Source organism: Odocoileus virginianus, chromosome 13, assembly GCF_023699985.2.
Source record: "Odocoileus virginianus isolate 20LAN1187 ecotype Illinois chromosome 13, Ovbor_1.2, whole genome shotgun sequence".
Classification (NCBI taxonomy): domain Eukaryota; kingdom Metazoa; phylum Chordata; class Mammalia; order Artiodactyla; family Cervidae; genus Odocoileus; species Odocoileus virginianus.
In genome coordinates, this window is record NC_069686.1 from 12,699,184 (window position 1) to 12,718,144 (window position 18,961).

An 18,961-nucleotide genomic window follows, 5' to 3' on the forward strand; every position below is an offset into this window, starting at 1 on the left:
TGGGGATAAAATTACAATTGTTGACCATAGGTGACATAAAATAAAACCTAGAGAGAAGGAGAAAAGCATGTTCCATGTTAATTGACATTTATATCCATAACATACACATTTTCTGCATTTATCTTTGGGCATTACAATGCCCTTCTAATCCTGAGTAATGTAAGGCTGGACTGTAGGGAGGGGATAGCAGAGTCCCTGAGAGACAGGGAGAAAGAATAACAACCTTCACCCTAGATGTGACAGACCTCCCACCTCACAGTAAGTGGGAGTGAGGCCTGGTGGGGCAGGCGCACAGCAGGCCTATGTAGAAGGGAACAGAAGGCTCTGTGTGGTGTGAAATGACCCTTGTCATCTCCAGTACTCTGTCACCCGAATGGTACGGCCCCATACAAGGAGAAGCTGTTTCCTTGTTGATGGCATGGATAATGGACTTGTTAGGTTCATGATAGTTGAAGATAGGATATCCGTTATCCCATTTGCACTTCACAACATGGAAATTTCCATCTCATTTCCACTCACCACCACCCACCCCGCGCCCCAGCACACACACACCATAAGGAGAAGTTTACCTTCTACAGTGAGACTTGGAGAGGTCTGGTGACAGAACCAAAACTTGGGTCTTCTACTCCAGTTCTTAATAACTTTTTGCCATATAATAGGGATGTGTTAGCTAACATTAATAGATGTTACTACTAAGAAGATATTCCTGTCAGAGTGGAATACGGTTGAAAAGATGGTGATTTCCAGAAGGTTCCATTAAATCCTTTAAGTGCCTGGGACTACTCTTAATGCTTCTAGCAAGTGGGAAAGGATGTACTCCTCCTGGAGCCCAGGTCCACTACTGAATAGGAGAGTGTGTCCCTGGGGGCCAAGAGAAGGCCTTAGGCAAAGCTGACCTTGTGACTGTCTTCCTGGAGGAGTTCTTTGATGAGTTCAGAGACATCTGTAGGGACTCTCAAGCGTATATTAAGGCTGTTGCCAGTGTTAGAGCTGAGTTGAGTTTGCAGTGATGTAGAACTGGGTGACATACCCTCTGTTCTGATCTGCATGAGACATAGAGCTCTGTGAGAAAGAGCTTGAAGTCAATTCATATTCATAGTCATAGTTCAGATTTATACAGTCCTGATAGATAAACTTGGTGGTACTGAGAAAAAGCCAAGTTGCATAGGAGAGTGAAGGCCTCCTGTTTGGAGTTTAAATACTTTTTGACCTAGGAGTAGTAAAAAGACGGTAGTATGAAAAGAGCTGAAATGATAAAAGTCATTTGGTGGAAATGGAGAAGTATTAGGTGGACCTTTTCCATTTCAAAAATTATCAGCTAGTGAAAAGTTGTTCAATGTTGATTTACATTTATGAGTATCCAGGTAAGAGCAAAATAAGTATCTCTTTGCTGGTAGCAATGTTTCTAATATTAGGGAAAACATTTTGAGGAAAATTTTCAAATAAACACATTGATTAAAATTCTGTATTGTCATAGGCTTTACTACTGAATGAATATATGTGGACTTTGAGAGGCTTAAGTCCATCTTAGGATCAATTTACATGAAAGAACTTTTGGGCACTGTGGTAATTTAGCACTGTGCCAACTTAGCTAAGTTGGAACTGTTTTCCAGAAGTTTCTTCTCTGTATGACTCCTGGTTAGGACTGGTCACATGAGAAGTCTGCCTGAGATTTGAAGAGCAGCAGTTAGATGGAAGCCTTTACACCTGTATAGTCAGTGCAGGGTCCCAGGTGCAACTCATAATTGCTGTCACTACTGTTGACAGCAGCCTTTGGGTGGTGGGGCAGCCGCCGGGCTCTGGGCTCCTCCAGCTCCTACTATGTCCCTTTCAGCTCTTCTGAGTCCTGGGCCAGGGGCCAGGGTCTGGGCTGTTTTGAGGGAAGAGACTTAGGTCAGGTCATCCACATAATCAATGTGCAGAATGGTGAGAAACAAACCACACCGGTTCCAGTTTGTCACAGGTGTTTCCTTGCTCTCCATCGTTTCTCCTCAGCTCTTCTTCCCGACTACCTGTCCTGCTGACCTACAGCAACTTTAGGTCGGTCACCAAGATGCAGAGCCAGTCACCTCCTGTCATCTTCTTTAGCTCTGTTTTGTGGTCTTAGGAACTTTGATTCTTTAGCAAAGAATAATTACCTTTACAGTGATCTAATGAGGTCTCCAGTCTTAAAGATTCAGTAGAAGAAGGGTTCATGTTAATAAGAACACATTCTTGTTATTATGAAATCTAAGAGAAAGTATGTATCCTTGCTTTATAGCAACATTAACAGGACCCGGGAGACTTCAGTGACCAGGAAATCTTATGCTGTTTGCATTCCAACACAAAGATATTTGAAAAGTATTGTAGACAGTTGGATGATTACATAAGATGTGCATTTATGACTTTTAGCATAGACAGTTTTATTATATATCTTGAGGATTTGGAAGAATAAAGTGTTACTTAATTAGAGTAAAAAAGTGAGATCATTTAACTTGGCAATTATTTGTGTGTCTCAGAAGGAACAGAGAGAACTCATCAGACAGCAGTGGAACATTGTTAGTTCTTAAAATTTTTTACACTAGCGAGTGAAGTACTTCCCAGATGTAAACCTCTAGTCAGGGGTTCTTGTGGGAAACAACATACCATTTATTACTTAAGAAAAGTAATTTTTTGAATTGTACGCTTGTGTCCTACAAGATGTCATATATAATACAGCATGATTTTGAGAATATTTTATTGGCTTATTCTCTCTCATTATCACTTCTAAAATATTAACATGGGTAGGAATTTAGAATCAGATTTTTTTCTCTGTATTTTTCACTCAGTAATCATTGTCATCAACTTGTGAGTTTGACATCACCATCCCATGCAGTTCTTCATCTTGAATTCCTCATTCTCCACAAAGTTGGGCATCATATGAGACAGGTGCTCAGGACTGGTGCGCTGGGAAGATCCAGAGGGATGGGATGGAGAGGGAGGCGGAAGGGGGGATCAGGATGGGGAACACATGTAAATCCATGGCTGATTCATGTCAATGTATGGCAAAAACCACTACAATATTGTAAAGTAACTAGCCTCCAACTAATAAAAATAAATGAAAAAAAAAAGTTGGGCATCATTTAACACAGAATACTATGGTTGTAGGGCAGCTGAGGATAAGGAGCCACTGTCGGGGTCGGGTGTTGTCCAAAGGAACAAGAGCTGATGACAGGCATGAAGAAGACAAAGGGAAGGGTGTGGAAAGGGACAAAATCTATAAAATTCCTCATCTATAAAATGGGGGGGAAAATAAAATGGGAGACTTGGGCCAGATCTCTCATTTTCAAATACATTTTATTTACAGAACCATTTGTTTAAATGTACTCCTCCAAAGAAAACTGAGTATGTAAAATAATGGTACTCTGACTGAGTAAGAGCTGGACACATCCCTCCTCCCCCATACCTTTTTTCCCTACCTCCAACTGCTTTTGAATAAAGGATATAAATGCTAGAAAATGTTTGAAAACTATTAGCTCTCATAATCTCATTTTGCAGTTGAGAAAACTGAAGTTAGAGACTTCCAAACTCAAACATTCAGTCAGTGTTGTCTTCAAAGCTAGATACTTTGCTGCACATCTGAAATGGGAACGACACTGTAAATCAACTATACTCCAATAAAAATTAAAAACTAGGACTAGAACCTGGGTCCTGATTTCCAAATAACTGATTTTTCAATTTTTTATGTGGGATACTTTTAATTACTGTTATCAAACATACTTCCTCACATTTAATTTTCCTTAAACTACAACAATGATATGGAATCAAACTCTATGAAATAAAATCTTTATTAATCCTGCCAAGAGCTTTATTTTTGGTTCATTTTCCTTTTTTGGAATAGAGTGCAAAAATTATAACTATGTAAATGCTGTTTGATAAGGAAAATAAGGGGCTTCCCAGGTGGCTTAAGTGGTAAAGGATCCATCTGCCAATGCAGGAGCCACAGGAGATGTGGTTTTGATTTCTGGGCCAGGAAGATCCCATGGAGGAGGAAATGGCAACCTGCTCCAATATCTGGCTTGGAAAACTCCATGGACCAAGGAGCCTGGTGGGCTACAGTCCATGGGGTTGCAAAGATTCAGACATAACTGAGTAAGCACACAATGAAAACAAGGGTGATAATCTTATTAAAGCATTGTGTGTCCACAATAAGAATATAGTCTGCTACAGTGGAAGGTTATTAATAAATAAGCTTACTTAATAAATATTTATTGTGCATCTTGGCAGCTGATCTCCAAACATGGCTGTCAATAAACTGGCTTGCAGGTGTTCATGCCTTTGTGTAGTTCCTTCAAATGTTGAATCTGGGCTGACCTTGATTCATTTCAGTGAATAAAATGTGGTAGAAGTGATGCTATTCCAGTTCGGGTCTTAAGTCGTAAGAAGCCTGGCAGCTTCCACTTTTGTACTTTTGGAAGATCTAAGCCACCATGTAAGAAGTTTGGCAATCCTGCTGAAAAGACCACATGGAGAAACCTTATGACTAATGAGAGGGCCAGAAACTGTAGAGAAAGAGAGAGGAGAAGGAGAGGAATTGATTGATTGAACTGGGGGAGTGAGAGAGAAAAATCAACAGATTGAGCTGTTTCAGAGTCCCACTGAGCCCAGACTTTAGATGTCTCTGTGAAGGGGCCACACAGAGTGAGCCATCTAGTCCAGCCAAGCCCCCAGATGACTGCTGCCCAAGGATTGTTTTATGTTTACTGTTTTTATGTTTAACAGTCACAGTTCTTTTTAACACTGTCCTTTAAAACACACTCCTTTTTCTTTTATTTATTTTCTAATTGAAGAATAATTGCTTTACAGAATTTTATTGTTTTCTGTTGCGCCTCAACATAAATCAGCCATAGGTATACATATGTCCCCTCCCTTTTGAACCTTCCTCCCATCTCCCTCCCCATCCCACCCCTCTAGGTTGATCACAGAGCCCCGGTTTGAGTTTCCTGAGACATACAGCAAATTCCCATTGGCTATCTATTTTACATATGGTAATGTAAGTTTCCATGTTACTCTTTTATACCTCTCACCCTCTCCTCCCCTCTCCCCATGTCCATAAGTCTATTCTCTATGGCTGTTTCTCCATTGCTGCCCTGTAAGTAATAAAACACAGTCCTTATTTAAAATACAACCATCTCCAAGCATCTCTTTGATTTTTGTTCTTTTTGTTGATTGTACTTTGTACCTATCAGGGCTTTCATGGAGTCTTATTCTTTTTCTGAGCCCTTTCTTTGCCCCAAGACTATCTTATTTGACCTGTGTTGCAGAGTATTTTCAAATTTCATTTGAAATTGAGATGAGAAACAGTTGTAGCTCTCAGGATGGCAACTGTAGGATTTCTGGGTTCTCTATTTTCCCTTGCATCCTGCTTGTAGATAGGCCTGTTATTTTCATGAGCTTACCTCTTTCCTAGAATCTTGTTAAATATAGCTAGGAGTGACCAAAGTACACTATTACCATTTTGTTTTAGATTCTCTTCACCCAAAGCCATAAATTTATTAGGTTTATTACCTGTTGTTTACATTATTGCAGGTGAAAATTGTACCAAATTTTTGATACTTGTATAACATGATTCACCATTTTTCTAGCTCCAAATTATATAGTTTCCATGCCACCTGATATCTGGTGCAGAAGGTAGAGCCACAGAGCAGCACCCTACTTCTAGGTGCCAATTTCTCTTTTAGTCAACTTTGCTCCAGTAACAAAATCTTAGGGGCTTGCAACAACAAAACATTTCTTTTCTCTACATCCTTGCCAATACTTTTTGTTTCTTGTCTTTTGATAATAGTCATTTTATCATGTATGAGGTAATAGTCTCATTACGGTTTTGATTTGCATTGCCCTTATGATTAATGGTGATGAGCATCTTTTCATGTATCTGTTGGCCATCTCTATGTCTTCTTGGGAAAATGTCTATTAAGTTCCTTTGCCTCTTTTTAAATTGGGTGGTTTTTTCCCCCCTGTTGAGTTGCATGAGTTCATCATATATTTTGGATATTAACCCCTTACCAGGTAGATGATTTGGAGATTTTTCTTGTATTCTGTACGCTGCCTTTCATTTTGTTGATGATCTCCTTTGCTGGCAACTTTGCTACATTCTTATTTCTGGTTTCTGTGCTTGTTTGCATTTGCTTGCTCCCATCTCAGGCTTGCTCAGTTCTGCATTCTGGCTTGTGAAACCATCAGCTTTGCTCTGTCTTGGCTCTCCTACTACTTCTCCAATTCTGATATGTGAGGGGAAAAAAAAACAACGCCTTTGAAAATTCCAATTTTAGATTAACTGTATACTCATTATCAAATTATTGAGCAACTTTACTTGAAGCATGAAAAATTAGTTAATTTTGGTAGCTAGGACTAGACGATTCTATTCCACTATTATATCTGAGAACACTGGTGAACCACTCAAGAAGATAATTTATCATTAAAAGTCAAGTTCTGATTTGGAAGAGACAATCACTTCTCTTATACTTCTAGATAGAATAAACATGGTCTTTCTTCTTGAAGTGTTAATTTTGCTTAAAGATAAAAGCCTTTTTTGAAGTTTTGTTCTTGTGAAAGGTTTTATATTTTCTGATTTGGAAGGATATCTTTGATACACTGTTGAGTAAAGAAAGCAAACTTCTGATTAATGTTATAGAATTGTTCAACTTTATATACAGTTTTTTTTTCTGTGTACATGCAAAAGTATGTATATGTAAAGGTATCTATACAGCTACTTGATACATGCTATATGATAAATGTGTTTCTATGGAACAGGGATGGAAGGCTTTTACTTTTCTTTTATATAATCTTGCTATATTTAAGTTCTTATGAGTATATATTTTTCTAATAAAAAAGAACAAAAGGCACTAAAATTCTGTTACAGATATAAAAGTAAAATCTGCAAATTCTTTTTGTGTGCCAGTAAATTTAAGTTTATAAAAATTTAGAAAGAAGGACATTTCCATGCATAGCGAGCTATTGGGAAGCTTACTGTGTGTGTGTTTCGGGAACGTGGTGTTAGCCATGCCGCCTCTCAGAAGGCATGGTGGCTACTGTGGCAGGGAGTAGTGATGCAGACACTTCCTAAGAGGGCTGATTGTGTTGATCTGCAAGACTCCCCTGAACGTGTGAGAGACTGGCACAGCCAGTTCTTTTGAAAAGCAAGCATGTCATCTTTCTAAGCAGTATTTTTTGTTTGTTGTTTTTTGGCTCCTTGAGTTGGTTCAATTTCCTGCCACAATTGTGCTCCTTCACATGTTTAGTTCTGTTAAATTCTCTCTCTCTCTCCAGTGATTTTTTTTTTCTTCAATTACTCCAACTAGCAGAAATCGTGGTTTTAAAAATAATTATTAACATCAGCATTTATGTTCTTTAAAAATAGTGTGTTCACAAATTATATTTTCTTAAGGAATATGGATTGGTGGTTCAAATAATGATAACAACAACAATAATAGAATAACTAACACTGGCTGAGAGCTTACTAAGTGTCAAATACTGTTCTAGGTGCTGTACATGTATGAACTCATTTCATCCTCCAGACAGTTCTGTTAGGGAAATGATTCACATTTTATAGATATAGAGCCTGAGGCATAGAGAAATAAATTGCCCTGTCATAGCTTGAAACTAAGGAAAATATGCAAAATAGAAATTCTGACCAACCTAAAATCATAAAGGGCAGTGACACAGATGGTCCTGTGCTCCCCACAATGGCCTTCACTGTGATCATGATGGTGACAGGTAGCACCACTTCCACTTCACCAGGGAATTGGCTAAACGAGAAGAACCAGCCTACCAAGCACATAGTTAAGACATGAGTTTGCAATTTCAGAGAAAAAAAAAAGGACCAGGTTAGAAGCAATACAATGAAATTACTCTAACAAGCAAACAAACTAACCGAAACTGATGTAAATTCCCTCCAAGGTCACTGTCAGAGTATCCTTGGAGGGTCATTTAATAGGGAAAATTGGAGAAGCCCATTAGAGAAGCCAAAGAGCAGATGGATGAAAGAGTGCAAAAAAAAAGCAGCCAGGGTGAAAATGACACGTTTTACTTTGCTCAAAAGAGTATTTGGATGAAAGACTGAAATTAACTTCATTCTTTATTTTATTATTATATTGTGGCATGAATTTAATTATTTGGCCAATTTTTTGTTTTTTCTTTAATATATCTGTTATGTTGATATCTGGTAAGACATTTAAATTGGCTTACTTCTTGGTGGTAAAATAACTGTTAAAGAAATTTCCTACACATACAAGAGTCTCATTAAGATGCAGGTTTTATGCTGGAAAAAAAATATACACAAGTGAGAAAATCTTTCAGAGACTAAATTTCAGGGGAAATATCCAGCATCAGGTTCCATCTTGGATTAACTGTTTCCATGATGGCACAAGGCTTCCCAGGTGGGGCTAGTGGTAAAGAACCCACCTGCCAATGCAGGAGATGTGGGTTTGATCTCTGGGTGGGGAAGATCCCCTGGAGGAAGTCATGGCAACCCACTTCAGTATTCTTGCCTGGAGAATCCCATGGACAGAGGAGCCCAGCAGGCTATAGATCTTGGGGTTGCAAAGAGTCGGACACAATTGGAGTGACTTAGCATGCATGCACGCACCAGGCTACACTCATTAGCTGTTCTTAAAGCACATAACAGTGATGTAATTCATTTCTGGGATGATAACTAATTATGTTAGCTGCTATTTCACATTATATAAAGAAGATTAATTTGGCAAGAGGTTCATAGTTTCTCGAAGTTCAAATTGTCTTTAATCTTCATGTATTTATTTTGGGGAAGGTAAATTCTAACATTAAAACATTTATAATGTTTTATGGATAACATATGGTATATTTTCAAAATACATTAGAAACTTATAGCTTGACCTTACCCTCATTTATCATAATCACTTGAACAATAAAAAATAATTAAGAGTTGACATGTTTGCTTTTTTGTGTTAGTTGCTGTTAAAGGTACTGGGGAGTAATATTTCATCTTTGAATCAAACCATAAATAACAGATGAGACAAATGGAGGCTGCCTTTTAAATGATAAGGCATCCTCATTCTGTTCTTATGGTGTTCTTCCTGTAAGACATGTAAAGCAATAACTGGAATGATTGATTACTTTTGATTTAGTGAATGAAGGCATGGCAATTAAGAAAAAGGGCATCAGTGGAATTCCCTGGCCGTCCAGTGGTTAGGAGTCCATGTTTCTTCAGGGGGCATGGGTTCTATCTCTAGTCTGGAACAAAGATCCCGAAAGCTGCCCTGAGAGGCCAAAAAAAAGAGAGAGAGAGAGGAAAGTCATCATTATTTAATATTTATTTCTATCCTTCTTCTTATGTTAATTCCCTAAATGAAAACTAAACCATCTATTGTTGAATTTTCCTTCAATTTTTACCTCCTTTGTTCTGGTATTAGTAGGCCTATACTTTCAATATTAATACTAATTATGAATTATTATTAAATATAAACAATACCATATGACACTTAAGAATACCTCTGATTTCTTTTCTTGATCTCTTTGTGTCTCCTACTCCATCAATATTATCTTGTATCGTCAATTGTACTTCCCTGGTGGCTCAGATGGTAAAGAATCTGCCCGCAATGCAGGAGACCTGGGTTCGATCCCTGGGTTAGGAAGATCCCCTGGAGAAGGGAATGGCTACCCACTCCAGTATTGTGGCCTGGGTCGCAAAGAGGCAGATACGACTGAGCGACTTTCAGTGTGTAAATATCTTATCTCTCTAGCTAGATTATAGGTAATGTTCTTTGAAGAAAGGGATGAACCTTTGACTGTTTTTTTTTTTTTTTCTTTTTAACACTATGGCAGGCAAAGTTTATTTTAAAGGGTATACAAAGCCCTCAGCATAGACACTGAGAGGGTGTGAAGAGTCACTGGAGGTGGGAGTAGCAGATGTTTTTATATCTTTATTGGCCTTGATCTGTTTGTTTTTGGTTAGCCTCGGGCTGGATATGTGCAATTTCTTTCTTTTTTTTTTTTTTTTCATTTATTTTTATTAGTTGGAGGCTAATTACTTTACATCATTGCAGTGGTTTTTGTCATGACTGTTTTATATTCTCAGTGTTTAACTAAATATTTGATTGTTTAAGATATTTTTGCAAAATTACCTTTGTAAAGATTCAAGGAATTTTAAGAATATTGAATTTGTCCACATTCTGCTATCTGAGTCTCCAAATGCAGAGGAAATACTTTGAGACAGTCAAAAGCCAATCAATTTATTTTACCAACAAATCATTCTTTAGCAAGATACTTTGATTATTTCTGATTTTTATTCTGAGATAAAATTCTCAATTGATTTTAAGGAGATGAGGAGAAAACAGAATATATAAGTATTTATGGCATGATATGGAATATTTTTCTGTTATTTTCTGCATATTTTTCAGTTATTCTCACTGGTCATTATTGTTCACCTAGGTATCTTTAAGTTTCATCTTCTAGGTAATTATTACTCTTTAAAACAGTTATGAATGCACGTAGACTTTTTGCTTACAGTGTTTTCAGTTTCTAAATTGACCCCCCAAAAAAAGAGAAATGAAAGAATAATAAAATGTGCTTTGATGTAAAACCTTTTTAAATGGAGAATTAAATGCATCACATTGGGTTAAACAGAGACCAACTATTGAATGATTTATAGCAGATATATGACCAAAATGTATGAAAGCAGGAGGACAGATCACACAGGAAGATAGAACACTGCTTCTCACTGTGGAGGCAGGTAAAACTTCATTTAGGATGTGACATTTCAAATATAGGTCTTAACAGAACAGAGAAGTTAAAGAGCAAGACAGGGGAGAAGGACTTTTCGGGAAGAAACAAGAGGACAGAAGGCATCTGCTTGGAGACTGTGTGGTAGAGAGCCGCAGAAGATGAGAGCAGAGATGACGCATAGAGATACAGTGATGAAGATCTTCTACTTATCTCCCAGGGTTGGCACAACAAATTACCCCAAACTTGGTGGCTTAAAACTATAGAAACTACTCTCTGACAGTGCTGACAGCCAGAACTCCAAAATCAAGGTGCGGGAAGGTGTTTATTTATTTTTTTGGAGGCTCTGAGGGAGAATCCACCCCTCATCTCTCTCCTAGCTTGTGGTGGCTGTCAGCAATCCTTGACGTTCCTTGACCCAGAGAAGTATCATTCCAATCTCCACTCACATCTTCTCTCTACTATCTCTATCTTCTCTTTGCTATCTTATAAGGAAGTGTCACTGGATTTAGGCCTAAATCCAGGATACTGTTATCTTGAGATCCTTAATTATATCTGCAAAGACCCTCTTTCCAAATAAGGTCATGTTCATAGGTTCTGAGATGACATATCTTTTGGAAGGTTGTCATTCAATCCTCTACATAGCTTTGACAAGGACCTAGCTTTGACAAGGACTTAAGTCTATAAATCCTTCCCAGGTGGTAAAGAACATGTCTGCCAGTGCAGGAGATGTAAAAGATGTGGGTTTGATCCCTGGGTTGGGAAGATCCCCTAGAGGAGGGCATGGCAACCCACTCCAGTATTCTTCCCTGGAGAATCTCGCGGACAGAGGAGCCTGGCAGGCTACAGCCCATGGGGGCGCAAAGAGTCAGACATTACCGAAGCGACTTAGCATATATGCATGCAGAAGTCTATAAATAAAAGAGTTTATAATCAAGGCTGTGCCATTATCATACTTGTTATAAGACAGTACTGTTCAGCAGAGAATTAGGCAGTTAATGAAGGCTTGGATTGAGGCAAGTAGGTTAGGAGAAGAGAATCTGGTTTCAAAGAGAAATTTCTAAAGTAAAATATATAGAGTTGAGTGATTTAAGGTAGAGAGGGGTGAAGCGATGTTGGAAATGATAACCTGAAGTGCCTGTAAGACATTTAGGAGTGCATGTCTTGCAGCAATTGACGATGTGGGTAGGAGATTCTGGGGAGAGCTGGTGGCTCCCAGTGTCCCCCACCAATAAAGATGCACATTCTTGTCCCTCCTCTGCAGTTAGCTTGACTATATGGTCGGCTTTGGCCAGTGGGACATTAAGTATGACGCGAAACTTAATAAGCTCTTGCACACTGGGCTTACCCTCTTGAAATACTCTTTCTTGAAACCCAGTGGCCACACAGTAAGGAAGGACAAGCTGTCCTTCTTGAGAGACAAGCCCTATGAAGAAGAACTGAGGATGAGACACTAGGTGGAAGGAAGCTTTTGGAGGAAAACCGATTAGCCCCAGCACTGAGGTCCTGGATGTGCGCAAGAGGCCTTTTCCTGCCAGTTAAATGCAGCCACAGGATTGACTCCTGCTGATTCCAAGTGGAACAGAAGAACCACTGGTTAACCCACACAACTGTGATAAGTAAACAAACAAACAAATCCTTTGTATTAAGCAACTGAGTTTTGAGGTGGTTTGCTGTACATGTTTATGGACTAAATGTTTGTGTCCCTGCAAAGTTCATCACCTCCAATGTGATGGCGCTTAGAAGGGGGGCCTTTGGGAGGTAATTAAAGTTAAGTGAGGTCTTAGGAGCCCTGGTTTGAAGTGATTAGTGCCTTAATCAGAAGGGACACCAGAGAGCATAGGGCTCTGCCATGTGAGGACACAGTGAGAAGGTGGCCATCTGTAAGCCAGGAAGTCAGCTCTCACTAGAATACAACCATGCTAGTATCCTGTCCTTAGGCTTTCAGCCTCCAGAACTGTGAGAAAGTAAATTTCTGTTGCTTAAGACACTCAGTCCATGATATCTTGTTATGGGAGCCCAGCTAAGCAAGATAGCATCCACTGATAGAAAACGGAATCATCTTGTAGCATAATATACGGATTGGAGACTGTGAAAACAAGAGGTGGTAACTACAGTTGCGGGAATGGACCTTAAACGGGTAATTGCAGCTGTTAAGGAAGGCCACAGGAAGTGTAAAAACTAGTGAGGTAAACTGAGAAACGATGGTTAGTCACTCTTTTGAGAGAATGTGATGCAAGTCCATTCAAATAATACAGAATTGGGAAATGGTGCTGTCAAGAGAAAGTTTCATGAACAGAGGACGATCATAAAACTAGTATGAAGATTAAAATGGGCCATTATATCTGACAGCTGGGAGGCCATTGAATGACACTGGTAAATAAACACAGAATCTTAGCACTGCAGATGGTCTTGGGACAGCACTCTCAAATAGAACTTTCTTAAGGTACACACAATCCAACATGGTAGCCACTAGCCACATATGGCCATTGGGCACTTGAAATGTGAGTGCCCAAAGAACTGACTTTATAATTTTATTTAATTTTAATTAATTAACATTTAAATTTAGCTAGCCACATGTGTCTGGTGGACACTATATGGGATAGCACAGTGTTAGGAGCACTAAATCTAAGGAAACTGAGGTCCTTGTAGGTTAAATATGAGAGCAATATTTTGTTCAAAGAGAAGTTTTGGAGAAATAGCTAAAAATGTTAATAGTGAAGGGAGAGGGAAGAAACAATTGAAATGGAGTAAGAAAGAAAATTTAACATTAAAATATTTTAAACAATAAGTGTACCATTGTAATTTACTGTCTTTGATTATTGCTAAGAGTATATGAGTTATTGAGGGCAACCTGTTAATTTGATTAGTGATATAGGAATTAAGTCAATTATACTTCATAAATACAGCTATAATTGTCCAGTGAAAGTGAAAGTCACTCAGTCATGTCTGACTCTTTGCGACCCCATGGACTTAGTCCATGGAATTCTCCAGGCCAGAATACTGGAGTGGGTAGCCTTTCCCTTCTCCAGGGGATCTTCCCGACCCAGGGATCAGACCCAGGTCTCCCACATTGCAGGCAGATTCTTTACCAGCTGAGCCACAAGGGAAGCCCTAGAATACTGGAGTGGGTAGCCTGTCCCTTCTCCAGCGGATCTTCCCAACCCAAGAATCGAACCAGGGTCTCCTGCACTGCAGGCGGATTCTTTACTAACTGAGCTATGAGGGAAGCCATATTTGTGCAGGTGGTGTGTAAATCCCAGGTGGCGCTGCTGATAAAGAACCCACCTGGCAATGTAGGAGGCATAAGGGACGCGGGTTTGATCCCTGTGTAGGGAAGATGCCCTGCAGGAGGAAAAGGCAACCCACTCCAATATTCTTGCCTGGGAAATCCCATGGACAGAGGAGCTGGCAGGCTACAGTCCATAGGATCACAGAGAGTCGGACATGACGGACGTGACTGAAGTGACTTGGCACGCTAGTGTGTGAATACATGCTTCAGAATTTACATGCACAACTTCTTCTTCTTCAGTAAAAGAAACAGACTTCATTCCCAGATGCCTAGCTGGACAGGGCTAATCTAATTTACCCTGCCTGGTGTATATAAACCCACACTGTTACTTTATATACTTGGCATTCTCTTGTGAGTTACTGTGGGTTATAAAGTTTCATGGATTAAGGTGAAATCACTACTAGGATAGAAAGTGACAATTTAAACAGCCACATGTAGAGATTCTACACAAACAGAATAGGGAAAAGGCACTTACAAAATTTAAAACCAGGTAAGGTTCCTGTAATGGTTAATTTTATGTGACAACTTGAGTGTGCCATTGGGTACCCAGATTAAACATCGTTTCTGGGTGTGCCTAGGAGAGTATTTCTGGTTGAGACTAACATTTGAACTGGTTGACTCGGCAACGTAGCTCTTCCCAGTGTGGGTGGGCGCTGTCCATTCCATTGACGGCCTGAATAGAACAAAAGGTGGAGGAAGAAGCAATTCACCCTTTCCTTCTGCCTCACTGCTTGAGCTGGGATGTTTAATCTCATCTTCTCCTGCCCTCTGACTAGGATTTACATCATTTTCTCCTCTTGTTCTCAGGCCTTCAATCTCAGACTGAATTATACTGCTGGCTTTCCTGGATTTCTGCTTTGCAGTCAGCAGATTGTGGGGCTTCTCAGCTTCCATAATCATGAGAGCCAAGTCCTCCTAATCAATCAGTCTTTTCCTCTATCTCTGTCTCTATCAACATCTCTGTCTCTCTTTTCTCTCTCTGTGTAGGCTTCCCAGGTGGCTCAGTGGTCCAAGACTCTGCCTGCCAAGCATGAGACTTAGGTTCGATCCCTGGGTCAGGAGATACTCTGGAATAGAAAATGGCAACCTACTCCAGTATTCTTGCCTGGGAAATCCTATGGATAGAGGAGTCTGATGGGCTACAGTCCATGGGGTCTCAAAAGAGTTAGACGTGACTTAGTGACTAAAACTAAACCAAACAGCATAATCCTGTTGGTTCTGCTTCTCTGGAGAACCCTGAGTGATACAGCACCTCAGGTTTTGGATTTGGTATAGGCTATGACCACTTACGATGTATAGATTTCATATAGATTTGATATAGACTATGACCACCTACGAAATTTCTGTAAACATCTCTGTGGAAGTTTTCATCTTTTTCGAAGGGGAATAACCTATCTTCTCTTTGATCCTGTGGACTCCTATTTCCTAAAAGAATATGATGCCAATTTTATTTTTGAAGTGAAGGTTTCATTTTGAAAGTTGGATCAACCTATCTGATGACGTCTAACGGTCACAAAAATGAAAGTCTGTTTTAGGAGATGGAATGATTAGGAGACAAGTTTAGGTAACAGAAGTTCGTTGACTTCAAGAGGTTGGTATTGAGTTCTGGATGTAGAGGTGGGATGGGACCAGGGGCAGATCAGAGGTTGGACTTGGATGGTGACTGTGGATGAGTTAGATATCTGCTCTGAATCTCAATTTCCACAGGCGTGAAATGAAAGGGAAGTATTAGAAGGTCTCTAAGGTTTCCAGGCTTCAGCAATACGTAAACCGAGAACTTACAGATGTTCAAGCTGGTTTTAGAAAAGGCAGAGGAACCAGAGATCAAATTGCCAATATCCACTGGATCTTCAAAAAAGCAAGAGAGTTCCAGAAAAACATCTATTGCTGCTTTATTGACTACACCAAAGCCTTTGACTGTGTGGATCACAATAAACTGTGGAAAATTCTGAAAGAGATGGGAATACCAGACCACCTGACCTGCCTCTTGAGAAACCTGTATGCAGGTCAGGAAGCAGTCAGAACTGGACATGGAACAACAGACTGGTTCCAAATAGGAAAAGGAATACATCAAGGCTATATATTGTCGCCCTGCTTATTTAACTTATATGCAGAGTACATCATGAGAAACGCTGGGCTGGAAGAAGCACAAGCTGGAATCAAGATTGCTGGGAGAAATATCAATAACCTCAGATATGCAGATGACACCACCCTTATGGCAGAAAGTGAAGAGGAACTAAAAAGCCTCTTGATGAAAGTGAAAGAGGAGAGTGAAAAAGTCAGCTTAAAGCTCAACATTCAGAAAACTAAGATCATGGCATCTGGTCCCATCACCTCATGGGAAATAGATGGGGAAACAGTGGAAACAGTGTCAGACTTTATTTTTCTGGGCTCCAAAATCACTGCAGATGGTGACTGCAGCCATGAAATTAAAAGACGCTTACTCCTTGGAAGGAAAGTTATGACCAACCTAGACAGCATATTAAAAAGCAGAGACGTTACTTTGCCAACAAAGGTCCATCTGGTCAAGGCTATGGTTTTTCCGGTGGTCATGTATGGATGTGAGAGTTGGACTGTGAAGAAAGCTGAGCACTGAAAAATTGATGCTTTTGAACTGTGGTGTTGGAGAAGACTCTTGAGAGTCCCTTGGGACTGCAAGGAGATCCAAGCAGTCCATCCTAGAGGAGATCAGTCCTGGGTGTTCATTGGAAGGACTGATGCTGAAGCTGAAACTCCAATACTTTGGCCACCTCATGTGAAGAGTTGACTCATTGGAAAAGACTCTGATGCTGGGAGGGGTTGGGGGCAGGAGGAGAAGGGAATGACAGAGGATGAGATGGCTGGATGGCATCACTGACTCGATGGGCATGAGTTTGAGTAAACTCCGGGAGTTTGTGATGGACAGGGAGGCCTGGCGTGCTGCGATTCATGGGATTGCAAAGAGTCGGACACGACTGAGTGACTGAACTGAACTGAACTGAAGGTTTCATCCAGTACTAAAATTTAATGGGTCTGCTTCGGAATAACAAAAGTTACCTTGGAAGTAACCCAGGGCTTTGCATGTTGCTCAATAAATGCTAATTGATAATGACAGTGATAAAGTAATGAATACTTGGATCAAGTTATACTTGAAAATGAGTTATTCTTGAAAGGAATAGGAAGGGAAGACCCCTTGATCTACTCCAGGGAGGGGCTGCTTGGTCAATATTTCTAGTCTGGTGGAAGTATAGATGGGGAAGGAGCCTGCAGAGTTTCTCCCTTGAGATGACTGATCTATCTTCATGATATCATATCTTTTCAGGGTGAGTACCATAGGGGGTTTTATTGACTGCAAATGTGGGTGTAGGGTATATTATAGACAGTTCTGATGGAATTAGCAGGGAGCAGAAGAGGGCAGAATTATACAGAAAATTCTTTGGAGTTATAGCATCAGTATTTCCTAAAGGGACTTCCTCCAGGTTCCATATTGGGCCAAGTATTTGTCCTCTACCCCTCCAGATATTACTCAAATCCTGCTCTATTCTCTGCCCAGGAGGGATGACATATGGATTCCATCAACAAGCTCCTCACCTCTAGCTGGGTCTGGTCAGGATAGGAGGGAGAGGGAAGAAGGAGATCAAGTTATTTATTCCTGAGATCCCTCCTTTGAGGTCAGCTTGAGCTGTCCGTGTCATTTGACAGGCTGCCACTGCTTCTCTCCCGGCTTAGTCAATGCACAAGCCTCTCTCCTGCTCTCATCAGATCTAGGGGAGGTGACTTCCTTGTGGCTGTGAGTCCCAGTTCCTTTACTATCACTGTGGTTTACCTATATATTTCACCTTTATAATTAGTCCCTTTGTGAATTTACCCTCTTAGAATTACTTTGAGTGCATTCTGTTTCCTGCTGGAATCTTGAGCAGTGCATATAGTGTTCTACAAATGGAGTATGAAAAGGAAATGGCAACTGGGGCCATATTGCCACACATCTTACTATGTAGCCCTCCACCACAGCCTCTGGACCATATTAATTGTGCTGTCTGTCACCTGTGCATTGTCTTCCTCAGATTGCCTTCTTTAGTGACTTCGTGAGCCAAGCAGGGAATGAGGCTCCAGCCCATTCAAAACCAAGCCAGAAATGCTCAGATTTGCCCCTACCCTTCCCAGCATTCTACTCCCACTGCTCTTGGCAGAGGAGACAGAGATTCTTAATCAAAGGCAGAGGTTTCATCTTGGTCTTCTTTTGTTCCCAGAGCCTGGAACATAATACATGCTAAGCAAGCACTTACATAATGAATACATGGAGGATGGAATTGAGGAAACGTCCATTTATTAAGCCCTGTTTCCAGGCAGCCCAGGGGTGGTCCGCTTCTCTCCCTTCCTTGAAGAAGCTCATTGCTTCTCTTGCCTCTTGCCCAGCAGTCATGTGCTGGTAAATGGCTTTTGTTGTTGTTTTAATAACAGCTTTAATGAGATATAATTCACACGCCATACAATTTTTCACCCTTTTAAAGTGTACAGGTCAGAGGTTTCAGTATATTCACAGATCTGTGCAACCATTACCACATTCAGTTTCAGAACGTTTTGATTACTCCTGCAAAAACCTTATACTCATTAGTGGTTATCCCCCAACACCCAACTTTCCTACATCTTCCCTTGCCCTCATCCCCTGGTAATCACTAATCTATGGATTTGCCTATTTTGGACACTTTATATAAATGAAATCATACAGTATGTGGTCATTTGTAAGTGACTTCTTTCTTTGCACACTATTTTAAAGCTTCATTCAAGTTGGAGCATATTTTATTTTTTTTTATTTTTGGAGCATATTTTAGTACTTCATTTGTTACATATACTTTTTTTCCACTGTATGGGTACACCATATTTTATTTATCCATTCTTCAGTTGGTGGGCAATTGAACTGTTTCCTCTGAAGTCTAGCAGGTATTTAACAACTAGCAATCGGGGGTTGGTGGG